Below are 22278 nucleotides of genomic sequence, written 5' to 3'. Positions count from 1 at the left end.
ACAGTACATTCCCCCACACACACAGTATGATGTCCTCACAGTACATCCCCCCCCCACATAGTATGATGTCCTCACAGTTCATTCCCTCCACACACAGTATGATGTCCTCACAGTGCATTCCTCCACACACAGTATGATGTCCTCACAGTACATTCCCCCACACAGTATGATGTCCTCACAGTACATTCCCCCACACAGTATGATGTCCTCACAGTACATTCCCCACACACACAGTATGATGTCCTCACAGTACATTCCCTCCACACACAGTATGATGTCCCCACAGTACATTCCTCCACACACACAGTATGATGTCCTCACAGTACATCCCCCCCCCACATAGTATGATGTCCTCACAGTACATTCCCCCACACAGTATGATGTCCTCACAGTACATTCCCCCCACACACAGTATGATGTCCCCACAGTACATTCCTCCACACACAGTATGATGTCCCCACAGTACATTCCTCCACACACAGTATGATGTCCCCACAGTACATTCCCCCACACACAGTATGATGTCCCCACAGTACATTCCCCACACACAGTATGATGTCCCCACAGTACATTCCCCCACACACAGTATGATGTCCTCACAGTACATTCCCCACACACAGTATGATGTCTCCACAGTACATTCCCTCCACACACAGTATGATGTCCTCACAGTACATTCCCCCCACACACAGTATGATGTCCCCACAGTACATTCCTCCACACACAGTATGATGTCCCCACAGTACATTCCTCCACACACAGTATGATGTCCCCACAGTACATTCCCCCACACACAGTATGATGTCCTCACAGTACATTCCCCATACACACAGTATTATGTCCTCACAGTACATTCCCTCCACACACAGTATGATGTCCCCACAGTACATTCCCCCCACACACAGTATGATGTCCCCACAGTACATTCCCCCACACACACAGTATGATGTCCTCACAGTACATCCCCCCCCCACATAGTATGATGTCCTCACAGTACATTCCCTCCACACACAGTATGATGTCCTCACAGTACATTCCCCACACACAGTATGATGTCCTCACAGTACATTCCTCCACACACAGTATGATGTCCTCACAGTACATTCCCCCACACAGTATGATGTCCTCACAGTACATTCCCCACACACACAGTATGATGTCCTCACAGTACATTCCCCCACACAGTATGATGTCCTCACAGTACATTCCCCACACACACAGTATGATGTCCTCACAGTACATTCCCTCCACACACAGTATGATGTCTCCACAGTACATTCCCCCCACACAGAGTATGATGTCCTCACAGTACATTCCACACACACAGTATGATGTCCTCACAGTACATTCCCCCACACACAGTATGATGTCCTCACAGTACATTCCCCACACACAGTATGATGTCCCCACAGTACATTCCCCCACACACAGTATGATGTCCCCGCAGTACATTCCACACACACAGTATGATGTCTCCACAGTACATTCCCCCCACACACAGTATGATGTCCTCACAGTACATTCCACACACACAGTATGATGTCCTCACAGTACATTCCCCCACACACAGTATGATGTCCTCACAGTACATTCCCCACACACAGTATGATGTCCCCATAGTACATTCCCCCACACACAGTATGATGTCCTCACAGTACATTCCTCCACACACAGTATGATGTCTCCACAGTACATTCCCCCACACACAGTATGATGTCCCCACAGTACATTCCACACACACAGTATGATGTCCTCACAGTACATTCCCCCACACACAGTATGATGTCCTCACAGTACATTCCTCCACACACAGTATGATGTCCTCACAGTACATTCCCCACACACACAGTATTATGTCCTCACAGTACATTCCCTCCACACACAGTATGATGTCCCCACAGTACATTCCCCCCACACACAGTATGATGTCCCCACAGTACATTCCCCCACACACACAGTATGATGTCCTCACAGTACATCCCCCCCCCACATAGTATGATGTCCTCACAGTTCATTCCCTCCACACACAGTATGATGTCCTCACAGTGCATTCCTCCACACACAGTATGATGTCCTCACAGTACATTCCCCCACACAGTATGATGTCCTCACAGTACATTCCCCCACACAGTATGATGTCCTCACAGTACATTCCCCACACACACAGTATGATGTCCTCACAGTACATTCCCTCCACACACAGTATGATGTCCCCACAGTACATTCCTCCACACACACAGTATGATGTCCTCACAGTACATTCCCCCACACAGTATGATGTCCTCACAGTACATTCCCCCCACACACAGTATGATGTCCCCACAGTACATTCCTCCACACACAGTATGATGTCCCCACAGTACATTCCTCCACACACAGTATGATGTCCCCACAGTACATTCCCCCACACACAGTATGATGTCCCCACAGTACATTCCCCACACACAGTATGATGTCCCCACAGTACATTCCCCCACACACAGTATGATGTCCTCACAGTACATTCCCCACACACAGTATGATGTCTCCACAGTACATTCCCTCCACACACAGTATGATGTCCTCACAGTACATTCCCCCCACACACAGTATGATGTCCCCACAGTACATTCCTCCACACACAGTATGATGTCCCCACAGTACATTCCTCCACACACAGTATGATGTCCCCACAGTACATTCCCCCACACACAGTATGATGTCCCCACAGTACATTCCCCACACACAGTATGATGTCCCCACAGTACATTCCCCCACACACAGTATGATGTCCTCACAGTACATTCCCCACACACAGTATGATGTCTCCACAGTACATTCCCTCCACACACAGTATGATGTCCTCACAGTACATTCCCCACACACAGTATGATGTCTCCACAGTACATTCCCCCCACACACAGTATGATGTACCCACAGTACATTCCCCTCCACACACAGTATGATGTCCCCACAGTACATTCCCACACACACAGTATGATGTCCCCACAGTACATTCCCCCACACACAGTATGATGTCCCCACAGTACATTCCCCCACACACAGTATGATGTCCTCACAGTACATTCCCTCACACACAGTATGATGTCCCCACAGTACATTCCCCCACACACAGTATGATGTCTCCACAGTACATTCCCCACACACACAGTATGATGTCTCCACAGTACATTCCCCCACACACAGTATGATGTCCCCACAGTACATTCCCCCCCACATAGTATGATGTCCCCACAGTACATTCCCCACACACAGTATGATGTCTCCACAGTACATTCCCCCACACACAGTATGATGTTCCCACAGTACATTCCACACACACAGTATGATGTCCTCACAGTACATTCCTCCACACACAGTATGATGTCCCCACAGTACATTCCACACACACAGTATGATGTCCTCACAGTACATTCCTCCACACACAGTATGATTTCCTCACAGTACATTCCCCCCACACACAGTATGATGTCTCCACAGTACATTCCCTCACACACACAGTATGATGTCCTCACAGTACATTCCCCCCACACACAGTATGATGTCTCCACAGTACATTCCCTCACACACACAGTATGATGTCCTCACAGTACATTCCCCCACACACAGTATGATGTCCTCACAGTACATTCCTCCACACACAGTATGATTTCCTCACAGTACATTCCCCCCACACACAGTATGATGTCTCCACAGTACATTCCCTCACACACACAGTATGATGTCCTCACAGTACATTCCCTCCACACACAGTATGATGTCCTCACAGTACATTCCTCCACACACAGTATGATTTCCTCACAGTACATTCCCCACACACACAGTATGATTTCCTCACAGTACATTCCCCACACACACAGTATGATGTCCTCACAGTACATTCCCCACACACACAGTATGATGTCCTCACAGTACATTCCCCCCACACACAGTATGATGTCCCCACAGTACATTCCCCCACACACAGTATGATGTCCTCACAGTACATTCCCTCCACACACAGTATGATGTCCCCACAGTACATTCCCCACACACACAGTATGATGTCCTCACAGTACATTCCACACACACAGTATGATGTCTCCACAGTACATTCCCCCCACACAGAGTATGATGTCCTCACAGTACATTCCACACACACAGTATGATGTCCTCACAGTACATTCCCCCACACACAGTATGATGTCCTCACAGTACATTCCCCACACACAGTATGATGTCCCCACAGTACATTCCCCCCCACACACAGTATGATGTCCCCGCAGTACATTCCACACACACAGTATGATGTCTCCACAGTACATTCCCCCCACACACAGTATGATGTCCTCACAGTACATTCCACACACACAGTATGATGTCCTCACAGTACATTCCCCCACACACAGTATGATGTCCTCACAGTACATTCCTACACACACAGTATGATGTCTCCACAGTACATTCCCCCACACACAGTATGATGTCCCCACAGTACATTCCACACACACAGTATGATGTCCTCACAGTACATTCCCCCACACACAGTATGATGTCCTCACAGTACATTCCTCCACACACAGTATGATGTCCTCACAGTACATTCCCCATACACACAGTATTATGTCCTCACAGTACATTCCCTCCACACACAGTATGATGTCCCCACAGTACATTCCCCCCACACACAGTATGATGTCCCCACAGTACATTCCCCCACACACACAGTATGATGTCCTCACAGTACATCCCCCCCCCCACATAGTATGATGTCCTCACAGTACATTCCCTCCACACACAGTATGATGTCCTCACAGTACATTCCCCACACACAGTATGATGTCCTCACAGTACATTCCTCCACACACAGTATGATGTCCTCACAGTACATTCCCCCACACAGTATGATGTCCTCACAGTACATTCCCCACACACACAGTATGATGTCCTCACAGTACATTCCCCCACACAGTATGATGTCCTCACAGTACATTCCCCACACACACAGTATGATGTCCTCACAGTACATTCCCTCCACACACAGTATGATGTCTCCACAGTACATTCCCCCCACACAGAGTATGATGTCCTCACAGTACATTCCACACACACAGTATGATGTCCTCACATACATTCCCCCACACACAGTATGATGTCCTCACAGTACATTCCCCACACACAGTATGATGTCCCCACAGTACATTCCCCCACACACAGTATGATGTCCCCGCAGTACATTCCACACACACAGTATGATGTCTCCACAGTACATTCCCCCCACACACAGTATGATGTCCTCACAGTACATTCCACACACACAGTATGATGTCCTCACAGTACATTCCCCCACACACAGTATGATGTCCTCACAGTACATTCCCCACACACAGTATGATGTCCCCATAGTACATTCCCCCACACACAGTATGATGTCCTCACAGTACATTCCTCCACACACAGTATGATGTCTCCACAGTACATTCCCCCACACACAGTATGATGTCCCCACAGTACATTCCACACACACAGTATGATGTCCTCACAGTACATTCCCCCACACACAGTATGATGTCCTCACAGTACATTCCTCCACACACAGTATGATGTCCTCACAGTACATTCCCCACACACACAGTATTATGTCCTCACAGTACATTCCCTCCACACACAGTATGATGTCCCCACAGTACATTCCCCCCACACACAGTATGATGTCCCCACAGTACATTCCCCCACACACACAGTATGATGTCCTCACAGTACATCCCCCCCCCACATAGTATGATGTCCTCACAGTTCATTCCCTCCACACACAGTATGATGTCCTCACAGTGCATTCCTCCACACACAGTATGATGTCCTCACAGTACATTCCCCCACACAGTATGATGTCCTCACAGTACATTCCCCCACACAGTATGATGTCCTCACAGTACATTCCCCACACACACAGTATGATGTCCTCACAGTACATTCCCTCCACACACAGTATGATGTCCCCACAGTACATTCCTCCACACACACAGTATGATGTCCTCACAGTACATCCCCCCCCCACATAGTATGATGTCCTCACAGTACATTCCCCCACACAGTATGATGTCCTCACAGTACATTCCCCCCACACACAGTATGATGTCCCCACAGTACATTCCTCCACACACAGTATGATGTCCCCACAGTACATTCCTCCACACACAGTATGATGTCCCCACAGTACATTCCCCCACACACAGTATGATGTCCCCACAGTACATTCCCCACACACAGTATGATGTCCCCACAGTACATTCCCCCACACACAGTATGATGTCCTCACAGTACATTCCCCACACACAGTATGATGTCTCCACAGTACATTCCCTCCACACACAGTATGATGTCCTCACAGTACATTCCCCACACACAGTATGATGTTCCCACAGTACATTCCCCACACACAGTATGATGTCTCCACAGTACATTCCCTCCACACACAGTATGATGTCCCCACAGTACATTCCCTCCACACACAGTATGATGTCCTCACAGTACATTCCCCACACACAGTATGATGTTCCCACAGTACATTCCTCACACACAGTATGATGTTCCCACAGTACATTCCTCCACACACAGTATGATGTCCTCACAGTACATTCCCCACACACAGTATGATGTCCTCACAGTACATTCCTCCACACACAGTATGATGTCCTCACAGCACATTCCCTCACACACAGTATGATGTCCTCACAGTACATTCCCCAACACACAGTATGATGTCTCCATAGTACATTCCCCCACACACAGTATGATGTCTCCACAGTACATTCCCCCCACACACAGTATGATGTCCTCACAGTACATTCCCTCACACACAGTATGATGTCCTCACAGTACATTCCCCCACACACAGTATGATGTCTCCACAGTACATTCCCCCACACACAGTATGATGTCTCCACAGTACATTCCCCCCACACACAGTATGATGTACCCACAGTACATTCCCCTCCACACACAGTATGATGTCCCCACAGTACATTCCCACACACACAGTATGATGTCCCCACAGTACATTCCCCCACACACAGTATGATGTCCCCACAGTACATTCCCCCACACACAGTATGATGTCCTCACAGTACATTCCCTCACACACAGTATGATGTCCCCACAGTACATTCCCCCACACACAGTATGATGTCTCCACAGTACATTCCCCACACACACAGTATGATGTCTCCACAGTACATTCCCCCACACACAGTATGATGTCCCCACAGTACATTCCCCCCCACATAGTATGATGTCCCCACAGTACATTCCCCACACACAGTATGATGTCTCCACAGTACATTCCCCCACACACAGTATGATGTCCCCACAGTACATTCCACACACACAGTATGATGTCCTCACAGTACATTCCTCCACACACAGTATGATGTCCCCACAGTACATTCCACACACACAGTATGATGTCCTCACAGTACATTCCTCCACACACAGTATGATTTCCTCACAGTACATTCCCCCCACACACAGTATGATGTCTCCACAGTACATTCCCTCACACACACAGTATGATGTCCTCACAGTACATTCCCCCCACACACAGTATGATGTCTCCACAGTACATTCCCTCACACACACAGTATGATGTCCTCACAGTACATTCCCCCACACACAGTATGATGTCCTCACAGTACATTCCTCCACACACAGTATGATTTCCTCACAGTACATTCCCCCCACACACAGTATGATGTCTCCACAGTACATTCCCTCACACACACAGTATGATGTCCTCACAGTACATTCCCTCCACACACAGTATGATGTCCTCACAGTACATTCCTCCACACACAGTATGATTTCCTCACAGTACATTCCCCACACACACAGTATGATGTCCTCACAGTACATTCCCCCACACACAGTATGATGTCCTCACAGTACATTCCTCCACACACAGTATGATTTCCTCACAGTACATTCCCCACACACACAGTATGATTTCCTCACAGTACATTCCCCACACACACAGTATGATGTCCTCACAGTACATTCCCCACACACACAGTATGATGTCCTCACAGTACATTCCCCCCACACACAGTATGATGTCCCCACAGTACATTCCCCCACACACAGTATGATGTCCTCACAGTACATTCCCTCCACACACAGTATGATGTCCCCACAGTACATTCCCCACACACACAGTATGATGTCCTCACAGTACATTCCACACACACAGTATGATGTCTCCACAGTACATTCCCCCCACACAGAGTATGATGTCCTCACAGTACATTCCACACACACAGTATGATGTCCTCACAGTACATTCCCCCACACACAGTATGATGTCCTCACAGTACATTCCCCACACACAGTATGATGTCCCCACAGTACATTCCCCCACACACAGTATGATGTCCCCGCAGTACATTCCACACACACAGTATGATGTCTCCACAGTACATTCCCCCCACACACAGTATGATGTCCTCACAGTACATTCCACACACACAGTATGATGTCCTCACAGTACATTCCCCCACACACAGTATGATGTCCTCACAGTACATTCCCCACACACAGTATGATGTCCCCATAGTACATTCCCCCACACACAGTATGATGTCCTCACAGTACATTCCTCCACACACAGCATGATGTCCTCACAGTACATTCCCCACACACACAGTATTATGTCCTCACAGTACATTCCCTCCACACACAGTATGATGTCCCCACAGTACATTCCCCCCACACACAGTATGATGTCCCCACAGTACATTCCCCCACACACACAGTATGATGTCCTCACAGTACATCCCCCCCCCCACATAGTATGATGTCCTCACAGTACATTCCCTCCACACACAGTATGATGTCCTCACAGTACATTCCCCACACACAGTATGATGTCCTCACAGTACATTCCTCCACACACAGTATGATGTCCTCACAGTACATTCCCCCACACAGTATGATGTCCTCACAGTACATTTCCCACACACACAGTATGATGTCCTCACAGTACATTCCCCCACACAGTATGATGTCCTCACAGTACATTCCCCACACACACAGTATGATGTCCTCACAGTACATTCCCTCCACACACAGTATGATGTCTCCACAGTACATTCCCCCCACACAGAGTATGATGTCCTCACAGTACATTCCACACACACAGTATGATGTCCTCACAGTACATTCCCCCACACACAGTATGATGTCCTCACAGTACATTCCCCACACACAGTATGATGTCCCCACAGTACATTCCCCCACACACAGTATGATGTCCCCGCAGTACATTCCACACACACAGTATGATGTCTCCACAGTACATTCCCCCCACACACAGTATGATGTCCTCACAGTACATTCCACACACACAGTATGATGTCCTCACAGTACATTCCCCCACACACAGTATGATGTCCTCACAGTACATTCCCCACACACAGTATGATGTCCCCATAGTACATTCCCCCACACACAGTATGATGTCCTCACAGTACATTCCTCCACACACAGTATGATGTCTCCACAGTACATTCCCCCACACACAGTATGATGTCCCCACAGTACATTCCACACACACAGTATGATGTCCTCACAGTACATTCCCCCACACACAGTATGATGTCCTCACAGTACATTCTTCCACACACAGTATGATGTCCACACAGTACATTCCCCACACACACAGTATTATGTCCTCACAGTACATTCCCTCCACACACAGTATGATGTCCCCACAGTACATTCCCCCCACACACAGTATGATGTCCCCACAGTACATTCCCCCACACACACAGTATGATGTCCTCACAGTACATCCCCCCCCCACATAGTATGATGTCCTCACAGTACATTCCCTCCACACACAGTATGATGTCCTCACAGTGCATTCCTCCACACACAGTATGATGTCCTCACAGTACATTCCCCCACACAGTATGATGTCCTCACAGTACATTCCCCACACACACAGTATGATGTCCTCACAGTACATTCCCCCACACAGTATGATGTCCTCACAGTACATTCCCCACACACAGTATGATGTCCTCACAGTACATTCCCCACACACACAGTATGATGTCCTCACAGTACATTCCTCCACACACAGTATGATGTCCCCACAGTACATTCCCTCCACACACAGTATGATGTCCCCACAGTACATTCCTCCACACACACAGTATGATGTCCTCACAGTACATCCCCCCCCCACATAGTATGATGTCCTCACAGTACATTCCCCCACACAGTATGATGTCCTCACAGTACATTCCCTCCACACACAGTATGATGTCCCCTGTAACGGGTCTGGGAGGCGGAACCTCTGAGCTACTATACAAGGGGGCGGTCCTTGTAAGGGAGCGGGTGGCGACCAGGCAGGCAGTCACAGCAGATGACCGGGACAGTCTGTGGAAGAACCGGCAGGAGGTCACGGCAAGTGACCGGGGCAGTCTCTGGATGAACGGGCAGATGGTCACGGCAAGTGACCGGGGCAGTCTCTGGATGAACGGGCAGATGGTCACGGCAAGTGACCGGGGCAGTCTCTGGATGAACGGGCAGATGGTCACGGCAAGTGACCGGGGCAGTCTCTGGATGAACGGGCAGATGGTCACGGCAAGTGACCGGGGCAGTCTCTGGATGAACGGGCAGATGGTCACGGCAAATGACCGGGGCAGTCTCTGGGTAAAGGGTTGGTACGACCTGTGGCGGCTGATGGTAGACGTGAGCTCCCAGGTGAGCAGGCGAGAGTCTCTGGATAAACGGGTGGTCACGGCATGTGACGGCGGAGCCTCCAGGAAGACCAACAGACAGGCGGCAGATGAGCGCTCCCAGGTGAGCGGGCAGAAGTCTCTGGACAGGCGGGTGGTCACAGCACGTGACGGCAGAGCCTCCAGGTAGGCTAGGAGACAGGCAGCAGATGAGCGCTCCCAGGTGAGTGGGCAGGAGTCACTGGACAGGCAGGTGGTCACAGCACGTGACGGCGGAGCCTCCAGGTAGGCTAGCAGGCAGGTAGCAGATGTGCGCTCCCAGGTGAGCGGGCAAGCTGGTCCATAGACAGACTGACAGGAGTTGGAAGGCAGACCGTCGGACCTCAGGCAAGCAGGCAGGTAGCTGATGTGCGCTCCCAGGTGAGCGGGCAAGCTGGTCCTTAGACAGACTGACAGGAGTTGTAAGGCAGACCGTCGGACCTCAGGCTAGCAGGCAGGTAGCAGAATATCAGGCAGGAATAAGACAGCAAGCTGACAGGAATCTGGCAGGTATCTGGCAGGTAACTGGCAACGGGACCTGAGGGCTGAAGCAGAGTAGTGAACAGTGCAACAACATTGCTCGGGCACCTCCATTTTGGAGGAGGTGCCTTATATATGGTGAAGTCCTCCGGCCATTGGCCGGGGACTCCTTAGGACGGCGCGCACGGCCCCTTTAAGAGGGAGGGAGAGCGCGCTCGCGCGCCCTAAGCACAGTGGCCGGGAAGGAGCGCGCGCTGCCAGCAGAGCGGGAGGAGGACGCCGGGCACGGAGCAGAGAGGTGAGGGGAACAGCGTCCCTGCCTAGCAGAGGGCAGGGACGCCGGCGCTACAGTACCCCCCCCTTTAGGCCCCCCCTTTTTTAGGCCAGACAGAAATTTAGCAAGGATAAGAGGGGCATGGATGTTCTCCCGGGGCTCCCACGTTCTCTCCTCAGGACCAAACCCCTTCCAATCTACTAGAAAAAAGGTCTTTCCTCTTACCCTTTTGGTGGCAAGAATGTTCTCTACCTCAAACTCGTTCTCAGCAGAAACCGGAGCAGGAGGCGTACCTGTAGACTTGGAAAAAGAGTTAAGTACCACAGGTTTGAGGAGAGATACATGGAAGGAGTTAGGGATCCGTAAGTTGGCCGGGAGTTTCAATTTATAGGCCACCGGGTTGATCTGACTGATGACCTCCAGAGGACCGATGAACCGAGGCCCTAACTTGTAAGAAGGTATCTTGAGTCGGACATATTTAGATGAGAGCCAAACTTTATCTCCAGGACGAAATTGTGGAGGATCCAGGCGTTTTTTGTCAGCGTGTCTTTTCATCCGTTCGGACGACTGAAGGAGTGCGGATCGGGTACTCTCCCAAATGGAGGAAAATTTGCTAACGAGAGATTCCGCAGCCGGGTTGTACACAGAGGTGGAGACAGGAAAAGGAATCCGAGGATGCTGACCGAAGACTACAAAAAACGGGGATTTGGAGGAGGATTCGCTCTCGTGATTGTTATAAGAGAACTCGGCCCATGGTAGGAGATCCACCCAGTCTGAATGATGGGCATTAACGAAGTGCCGGAGGTAACTGGTCAGGTTCTGATTGATCCGCTCCACTTGACCATTGGACTGTGGGTGGTAAGCGGAAGAAAAGTCCAGGGTGACGTCTAGCAGTTTACAAGTGGCTCTCCAGAAGCGTGAGGTGAACTGTACCCCACGATCCGACACGATGTGGAGGGGCAGGCCATGAAGACGAAAGATGTGACGAATAAAGTCTTTAGCTAGCTCGGGTGCAGACGGGAGGCCTGGCAGGGGAACGAAATGAGCCATCTTGGAGAAGCGGTCAGCGACCACCCAAATGACCGTACAACCGGCAGAGTCTGGGAGGTCAGTTATAAAGTCCATTGCTATATGCTGCCAGGGGGCAGCAGGTACAGAAAGCGGAAGGAGGCGACCGGCTGGCAGTTGTCTCGGAACCTTGTTGCGGGCGCAGGACACACAGGCAGAAACAAAGTCTATTACGTCCTTGTGCAGGGTAGGCCACCAGTAGTGCCGGGTAATAGGCTGGAGGGTCTTTTTCTGACCGGCATGGCCAGCCAGTTTAGATGAGTGACCCCAGTGAAGGATCTTCTCCCGATCAGGTACTGATACGAACGTCTTTCCGGGAGGGAGACGATTTAGACTCACGGGAGCCACCTGCATTACTCTGGCGGGATCGATGATGTGTTTCGGATCTTCCTCGAGATCAGACACCAGAAAGGATCGAGACAAGGCGTCCGCCTTGACGTTTTTGTCAGCCGGGCGAAAATGAAGAACAAAATCAAAGCGAGCAAAAAACAAGGACCACCGGGCTTGGCGCGGGTTAAGTCTCTGGGCATGCTGGAGATAAGCCAAGTTCTTGTGGTCAGTGTAAATTATTACCGGGTGAAGAGCCCCCTCGAGCAGGTAACGCCACTCCTCCAATGCCAGTTTGATGGCCAATAACTCTCGGTCTCCTATGGAATAATTGCGCTCTGAGGAGGAGAAGAGTTTAGAGAAGAAGCCGCAAGTTACCATCCTCCCGGAAGATGATTTTTGAGTAAGTACCGCTCCGGCTCCAGAGGAGGAGGCGTCAACTTCCAGGAAGAACTGCTTGTTGCCGTCCGGGCGATGCAGCACCGGGGCGGAAGAGAAGGCCTGTTTTAAGGAAAGAAAGGCCTCCTCTGCTTCGGACGGCCACTCTTTGGGATTAGTACCCTTACGGGTGAGCGCGGAAATTGGGGCAGTCCGGGAAGAGAAGTGTGGTATGAAGAGGCGGTAGTAGTTGGCGAAGCCCAGGAGCCGCTGAATGGCCTTCAACCCCTCCGGTCGAGGCCATTTCTCGATGGCAGACAGTTTCTCTGGATCCATTCGTAGGCCGGTCTGAGAAATAATGTAGCCCAAAAACGGAAGCGAGGTCTGCTCAAAGAGGCACTTCTCGTATTTAGCGAAGAGGTGATTCTGCCTGAGCCTGAGCAGGACCTGACGAACGTCCCTCCGGTGAGTCTGGAGATCCGGAGAGAAGACCAAGATGTCGTCCAGGTACACCACTACGCAGAAGTAGAGAAGGTCCCAGAAGATGTCATTGACCAACTCTTGAAAGACGGCAGGAGCGTTACAGAGACCAAAGGGCATTACCAGATATTCATAGTGGCCGTCCCGGGTGTTGAATGCCGTCTTCCATTCATCCCCCTGACGGATACGAACCAGGTTGTACGCCCCACGGAGGTCCAGTTTGGTGAAGATTCTAGCCCCCCTCAGACGATCAAATAACTCCGGAATGAGCGGAAGGGGGTACTTATTCTTCACCGTGATCTGGTTAAGGCCTCTATAGTCTATACAGGGACGGAGAGAACCGTCCTTCTTTTTGACGAAAAAGAAGCCTGCTCCCGCCGGGGAGGTAGATTTCCGGATGAATCCCCTGGCCAGATTCTCCTCAATATATTCGGACATCGACCGGGTCTCAGCAGCGGATAATGGATAAATACGCCCACGGGGAGGAGTAGTACCGGGTAACAGGTCGATAGGGCAGTCGTATGGTCTATGAGGGGGTAGTGTCTCTGCCTCCTTTTTATTAAAGACATCAGCATAAGACCAATAAGGAATCGGAAGTCCAGGTAGATTAGCTGGGGTAGGAGAAGGACGGACGGGATGGACGGGAACCAGACAGGTCTTATGGCAGTCCTGTCCCCAGCGAAGGACCTCTCCGGTCTGCCAGTCAAGCACGGGTGCATGTCTCTGGAGCCAAGGTAGACCTAGCAAGAGGGCGTGAGAGAGTCCAGGCAGAACATGAAAGGAGATACTCTCAGAATGAAGCATTCCCACCTGCAGAGTAATGGATTCGGTGATGAGTTGGATGGGGCATGGTAAGAGACCCCCATCCACGGCAGCAACAGACAAGGGTACAGCCAGAGGTTTGGTGGGGATGCGGTATTTCTCTACCAGGGACTGTGAAATAAGATTCCCGGCTGCTCCAGAGTCAAGTTGGGCTAGTTCGAAATAACGGTTCTCCCCGCAGACGATTGAGACTGACAGCAGCAGAGATGGAGAGGATTTATTCTTGTCTAGGTCGACCTCTCTGAGCGAACCTAGACACAGGCGTTTCCCGACCTCTCCGGGCAGGCACGGATCCGGTGCTCCTTACTGCCACAGTAGAAGCAGCTCCCCTCGGCACGGCGTAAGTCCTGACGGGTTTTGACCATCTTGGTCTGGTCGACCTGCATAGGCTCAGGAGAGTGTACCTGGGGAGAGACGGAGGGAGTGACGGGTTTCTGAAAAGTAGGAGCTAGACGTGGAAACCTCCTCTCACGGGTGACCTCTTTGGCACGCTCCTGGAACCGTAGGTCAATCCGGGTGGCAAGAGTTATTAGGTCATCGAGAGTGGTAGGAATGTCCCGACCGGCAAGTTCATCTTTAATACGGCCTGACAGACCCTCCCAGAAGACAGATACCAGAGCGTCGTTATCCCAGGCCAGCTCCGAGGCAAGGGTACGGAACCGTATGGCATATTGGCCCACGGTGAGACCTCCCTGACGGAGGCGTAGCAGTGATGATGCGGATGAGGTCTTCCGTCCGGGTTCGTCGAAGACTTTCCGGAAAGCCGTGAGAAAGGCAGGCAAGTCGGACACCAGGGGGTCTCCTCTCTCCCATAGAGGATTTAGCCAGGCCAGGGCCTCCCCGGTGAGATAGGACATGATGAAGGCAATTTTGGCCCGGTCGGAGTTAAACTGGTGGGACAATAGTTCAAAGTGCAGGGTGCACTGATTTATGAAGCCCCGAGCCTGGGCGGAGTCGCCTCCGAAGCGAGGAGGTGCAGAAAGCCGGGGTCCGGGGTAGGATACCATGGTATTAGTGGGCAGCGGAGCTGCCGGATTGCGAGTCATGGCACTGGCGGAGGTTGCTGGCGGAGCAGTCAGAGTGTCCAGGCGAGAATTGACATTCCGCAGGTGACCCAGGATGGACTCCTGTTGGGACCTCTGACGGGACAGTTCATGACACAGGTCCGAGAGCGAGGGAGCTTGGGTGCCACCGGGTTCCATGGCCCGAGCAAACTGTAACGGGTCTGGGAGGCGGAACCTCTGAGCTACTATACAAGGGGGCGGTCCTTGTAAGGGAGCGGGTGGCGACCAGGCAGGCAGTCACAGCAGATGACCGGGACAGTCTCTGGAAGAACGGGCAGGAGGTCACGGCAAGTGACCGGGACAGCCTCTGGATGAACGGGCAGATGGTCACGGCAAGTGACCGGGGCAGTCTCTGGATGAACGGGCAGATGGTCACGGCAAGTGACCGGGGCAGTCTCTGGATGAACGGGCAGATGGTCACGGCAAATGACCGGGGCAGTCTCTGGGTAAAGGGTTGGTACGACCTGTGGCGGCTGATGGTAGAGTTGAGCTCCCAGGTGAGCAAGCGAGAGTCTCTGGATAAACGGGTGGTCACGGCATGTGACGGCGGAGCCTCCAGGAAGACCAACAGACAGGCGGCAGATGAGCGCTCCCAGGTGAGCGGGCAGAAGTTTCTGGACAGGCGGGTGGTCACAGCACGTGACGGCAGAGCCTCCAGGTAGGCTAGGAGACAGGCAGCAGATGAGCGCTCCCAGGTGAGCGGGCAGGAGTCACTGGACAGGCAGGTGGTCACAGCACGTGACAGCGGAGCCTCCAGGTAGGCTAGCAGGCAGGTAGCAGATGTGCGCTCCCAGGTGAGCGGGCAAGCTGGTCCATAGACAGACTGACAGGAGTTGGAAGGCAGACCGTCGGACCTCAGGCAAGCAGGCAGGTAGCTGATGTGCGCTCCCAGGTGAGCGGGCAAGCTGGTCCTTAGACAGACTGACAGGAGTTGTAAGGCAGACCGTCGGACCTCAGGCTAGCAGGCAGGTAGCAGAATATCAGGCAGGAATAAGACAGCAAGCTGACAGGAATCTGGCAGGTATCTGGCAGGTAACTGGCAACGGGACCTGAGGGCTGAAGCAGAGTAGTGAACAGTGCAACAACATTGCTCGGGCACCTCCATTTTGGAGGAGGTGCCTTATATATGGTGAAGTCCTCCGGCCATTGGCCGGGGACTCCTTAGGACGGCGCGCGCGGCCCCTTTAAGAGGGAGGGAGAGCGCGCGCGCGCGCCCTAAGCACAGTGGCCGGGAAGGAGCGCGCGCTGCCAGCAGAGCGGGAGGAGGACGCCGGGCATGGAGCAGAGAGGTGAGGGGAACAGCGTCCCTGCCTAGCAGAGGGCAGGGACGCCGGCGCTACATCCCCACAGTACATTCCCCACACACAAAGTATGATGTCCTCACAGTACATTCCCCCCCACACAGTATGATGTCCTCACAGTACATTCCCCCCCACATAGTATGATGTCCTCACAGTACATTCCCCCACACACAGTATGATGTCCTCACAGTACATTCCCCTCACACAGTATGATGTCCTCACAGTACATTCCCCCACACACAGTATGATGTCCCCACAGTACATTCCCCCACACACAGTATGATGTCCTCACAGTACATTCCCCCACACACAGTATGATGTCTCCACAGTACATTCCCCCACACACAGTATGATGCCCCACAGTACATTCCCCACACACACAATATGATGTCCTCACAGTACATTCCCCCCCACACAGTATGATGTCCTCACAGTACATTCCCCCACACAGTTTGATGTCCTCACAGTACATTCCCTCCACACACAGTATGATGTCCCCACAGTACATTCCCCCACACACAGTATGATGTCTCCACAGTACATTCCCCCACACACAGTATGATGTCTCCACAGTACATTCCCCCACACACAGTATGATGTCCTCACAGTACATTCCCCCACACACAGTATGATGTCCCCACAGTACATTCCCCCACACACAGTATGATGTCCTCACAGTACATTCCCCCACACACAGTATGATGTCTCCACAGTACATTCCCCCACACACAGTATGATGCCCCACAGTACATTCCCCACACACACAGTATGATGTCCTCACAGTACATTCCCCCCCACACAGTATGATGTCCTCACAGTACATTCCCCCACACAGTATGATGTCCTCACAGTACATTCCCTCCACACACAGTATGATGTCTCCACAGTACATTCCCCCACACACAGTATGATGTCTCCACAGTACATTCCCCCACACACAGTATGATGTCTCCACAGTACATTCCCCACACACAGTATGATGTCCCTACAGTACATTCCACACACACAGTATGATGTCTCCACAGTACATTCCCCCACACACAGTATGATGTCCTCACAGTACATTCCCCCACACACAGTATGATGTCCCCACAGTACATTCCCCCACACACAGTATGATGTCCTCACAGTACGTTCCCCCACACACAGTATGATGTCTCCACAGTACATTCCCCCACACACAGTATGATGCCCCACAGTACATTCCCCACACACACAGTATGATGTCCTCACAGTACATTCCCCCCCACACAGTATGATGTCCTCACAGTACATTCCCCCACACAGTATGATGTCCTCACAGTACATTCCCTCCACACACAGTATGATGTCCCCACAGTACATTCCCCCACACACAGTATGATGTCTCCACAGTACATTCCCCCACACACAGTATGATGTCTCCACAGTACATTCCCCCACACACAGTATGATGTCCCCACAGTACATTCCACACACACAGTATGATGTCCCTACAGTACATTCCACACACACAGTATGATGTCTCCACAGTACATTTCCCCACACACAGTATGATGTCCTCACAGTACATTCCTCCACACACAGTATGATGTCCCCACAGTACATTCCCCCACACACAGTATGATGTCCTCACAGTACATCCCCCCCCACACACAGTATGATGTCCTCACAGTACATTCCCTCCACACACAGTAGGATGTCCTCACAGTACATTCCCTCCACACACAGTATGATGTCCTCACAGTACATTCCTCCACACACAGTATGATGTCCTCACAGTACATCCCCCCCCCCACACAGTATGATGTCCTCACAGTACATTCCCTCCACACAGTATGATGTCCTCACAGTACATTCCCCCCCACACAGTATGATGTCCTCACAGAAGCCGGTCATTTGACTGGTGTCCTGTTTATCTGCTAGTGGTCACATGACCAGACGGTCCTTTAGTGTTTTTGACGTGCCCCCTGGGCCGTGTGTGGGGGAATACCCGGAGCCGGGTCTCTTTGTTATGTCAGGGGTTGCAGTCTCCTTGGCGGCGACCCGGTTCCGTGGCTCAGGGTGGTCAAACCAGTGGCGGATCTGTTTACTTGGTTTTTAATGTTTAAATGTCCGACTACGCCACCCGTGGATTGCGGTCAGAGTGAACCGCCGCTGCGGGCAGACCGCTGAGGCTGATGTTGTGTGCGCAGCAGGGGGTAGTATAACTCCCCACGGGAGGAGTATAGCCTCAGGGCAGTGAGTGCAGATGGTGGGGGTGATGGTGCGCGGGAGCAACAGTAATGACTCAGAGTCCAGTGATGCAGTCCAGGGTCTTTACTCACAGTTTTACACTCCAAGCTACTTCTGCAGGTAATGGCTGCCCACGTCGTACTGTGCTCACCAGGTGAGGGTCTCGGACAACTTCCAGGTACCTTTGGAATGCTTTTCAGGACCCCCTTCGTGTGTCCTTTCTCTGGCCCGTCGTACCCCACAATTGACCACGTTTCTGTCCAGCTGCCTCAGGCCTTGGCGGGCAAACGTATGTTTAGTTTCCCTGGGCCCTATATGGTGCCTTCCTAACGGGTGTAGTGAGGGGCCGTAACACGTGCAATGCCACGGCCTCCGGTTACTAGCTGAAGGTAGTTGCTCTCCTCCACTAGATGAGGGATCCGGTTCACTTTCTTGGCCTGACCCCCTACTCTGGTAGCGGCGGGCGTACGGTGGCGACTGGCCGGTCCGCACCCCTTGGGTCCCTTCACTCCACTCCTGGAGCCTCCTCCATTCCTCGCCTCTCCTTTTCCTCTCCTCCAGGCCCAGGACTTGTGACTTGGCCTGCCCGCGGAGCAGAACTCGTACAGAGTCCCTGCTCCCAGCCTCCTTCTCCTCTGCTCTCTCACCTCTCTTCCCTCCGACTCTAAGATAGTGCCCACCTTATATACTCCTACTTTACAGTGCACCCTGGATCTACTCTCCCCACCCACACACTACCGGGTTTCCCCTTTCTAGGTGTTCCCTCCCCCCACTCCAGCCAGGGACAGGGACAGTTGTGCTCACTCTTGGGAGCATTGTCGCCCTGTCCCCCGGAAATGTGGTGTAGTGCATGTGGGTGTTAGGGTCCTGAGCCACACTCCATCCTTACCCGTGAGATATCACACCTCTGGGTGAGATGCAATACCTCTGTAGCCACCGAACCCTCGGGGCGCTACATTTTCATGGATGGATCCTGCTGCAGAGATCTGATGGCTCTACCATTGTCTTCATCTGTATGGTTGTGCTGGTGGCATTATCCGATCTCCTGAGACATCTCCCCTTATCTGGAAAAGCCTTGATGAAACTGGGAAAATTAGGAGATACGTCTTCAGATCCTTAATCCGCACACAGTGGACTTTGGTAATGACAGGACTTCTCAGTGGAAGTATGTTTATGATGGTGCATCGTCTGCCTGTCATCCTGTCCTTCATGGAGAGCGGCGGCGTACAGTGAAGCAGTGGTTATACGCAGGGATTGTATACCAGTAGAGGAATGAAGCGCTAGACGCCGCTGCCAGCTTGTACTAACATTGCGGGTGCTTGAATCTTTTTTTAAATTGATTAATAATCTCCCAGCAACGGCATATTGATTAGAATTATCCAGAAGCAATCTTACCCAGAGATTAGTCCCAATAGAGCAGGGAGAAGCAAATATAAAGTGATAGCAATTGTAATAGCTTTATTAAACACATATGTGAATATTGGTTACAAAAGGTCAAATAAAAATCATTGAAAATGACAATGCAGGGCTGTGATGAAACCTGTACGGACTTACTCACCGCTCAGAGCTTATTCCAAAGCAGCTGTAAAGTAAACCTCCAAGTTGGGTACATATCCTAAGGGGCTTGTAAAACTAACATATGAAATACCTGATGGCTGTATAATACGCTAGAATATCAAAGCTAGTGTATTAGGACCATAGATGTGTTCCACATATTAAAGTCAAACTTCTAAGAGGAATACAAGACAGATCCCCCATAATGGGATGCCTCCTGACAAAGCCCAGAGGGTGAAACGTGCGTCAAGGTGCATCTGGCGTCCATGGAGCTCGACCACCACACCCTTGCCTAGCATGTGTTATAGTGACTGTACAGTACAGTTTCCTTAGCAGCACAGCAGTTCAGTCTTCCCAGTAGTACAGGACAGCACAGTTCTAATGCAAAGGCACATTAAAGGAGTATTCCCATAGCCAAGTTTCTGTAGGTGTAATAATAGGTGTAATAATAATAATATTAGCAAATACCTCCAATTAGAAATGTAGTATAGTACTTTTGATTTGCTATGCCTCTTTCCACATGTGCAGGCAATACAGGACCTTAGGTATCCATGGTTACGACCACTAGTACCTAGCTAACTGTCACTTTATCAGTGGATGTAACCATGGATACCTGAGGTTCTGCAAAGTCTGCACACGAGGAAAGAAACATAGCGAATCAAAAATACTATACTACATTTCTAATTGGAGGTATTTGCTAATATTATTATTATTACACCTACTACATATTGGGATCGGATCTTGGAGATGAGAATACCCCTTTAATGAACACAGCATTCTTTACAGCACAGTGAGATGGAGGAGGGGGGGTGTGGGTTCGCTGAGGGAGCTGATCCCTGTGACACCATTTCTTCCAGTCCTTATCTTTATGCCTGACAATACTCTGCACTGCTAGTTCAGGAACTCTACCTGACCTGTGCTTAGCTTCACTCCTGACTTGAATCCTTTTCACTTGCAGGGGAGCTTCCGTGAGATACAGATCACACACACCACCTTTCTCTTCAGCTCCAGCCAGACAGTAAACAACTTACCCACGATCCCCCTGGGGCTCAGCTAAAACACTCCCCTTCTCCTGTGACTGTGTTAACCTCTCTAATTGCTGGATGCATTTAAAGCACCAGCACTACTTCTGCATGTCACACTCTTCCCTCCTTTTTGAATGTCGTCCTCGACATTCATCTTAATTGGTCAATTTGACCAATTCTGAGACAGTGGAGAAAGATGGATAACCTTATATACAAATTGGCATTGTGAAATTGGTATAACGTTCATAAACATTGATAACAACCTAATCTTACGACCTTTTTCTTGTAGGATGCCTGTAAGAAATAAACAATTAACACAATTAAAACAATCAGCATCTCTTCAGCTGGAGCTTTTCGTACATCTTCAACCAGCTCTCTCTCTCTATGCTTTAACAGTTCTTTGTTTCTACAAAATCTTTTATGGAAAATCAAAGCTAGAAAACAAGTCTTTCCAGTAGGCAACATCTTCCATACTGCCTCTCGATAGTGAATACCACTCCAGTGGGTTTACCTGGTCTGCAGGCAGAGATACCT

This window comes from Phyllobates terribilis, unplaced genomic scaffold (genome assembly GCF_046119375.1).
Source record: "Phyllobates terribilis strain yellow unplaced genomic scaffold, ASM4611937v1 Scaffold_4__5_contigs__length_816908805, whole genome shotgun sequence".
NCBI lineage: Eukaryota > Metazoa > Chordata > Amphibia > Anura > Dendrobatidae > Phyllobates > Phyllobates terribilis.
The sequence above is the reverse complement of the archived record's forward strand: the minus strand, read 5'-3'. Positions refer to the sequence as shown.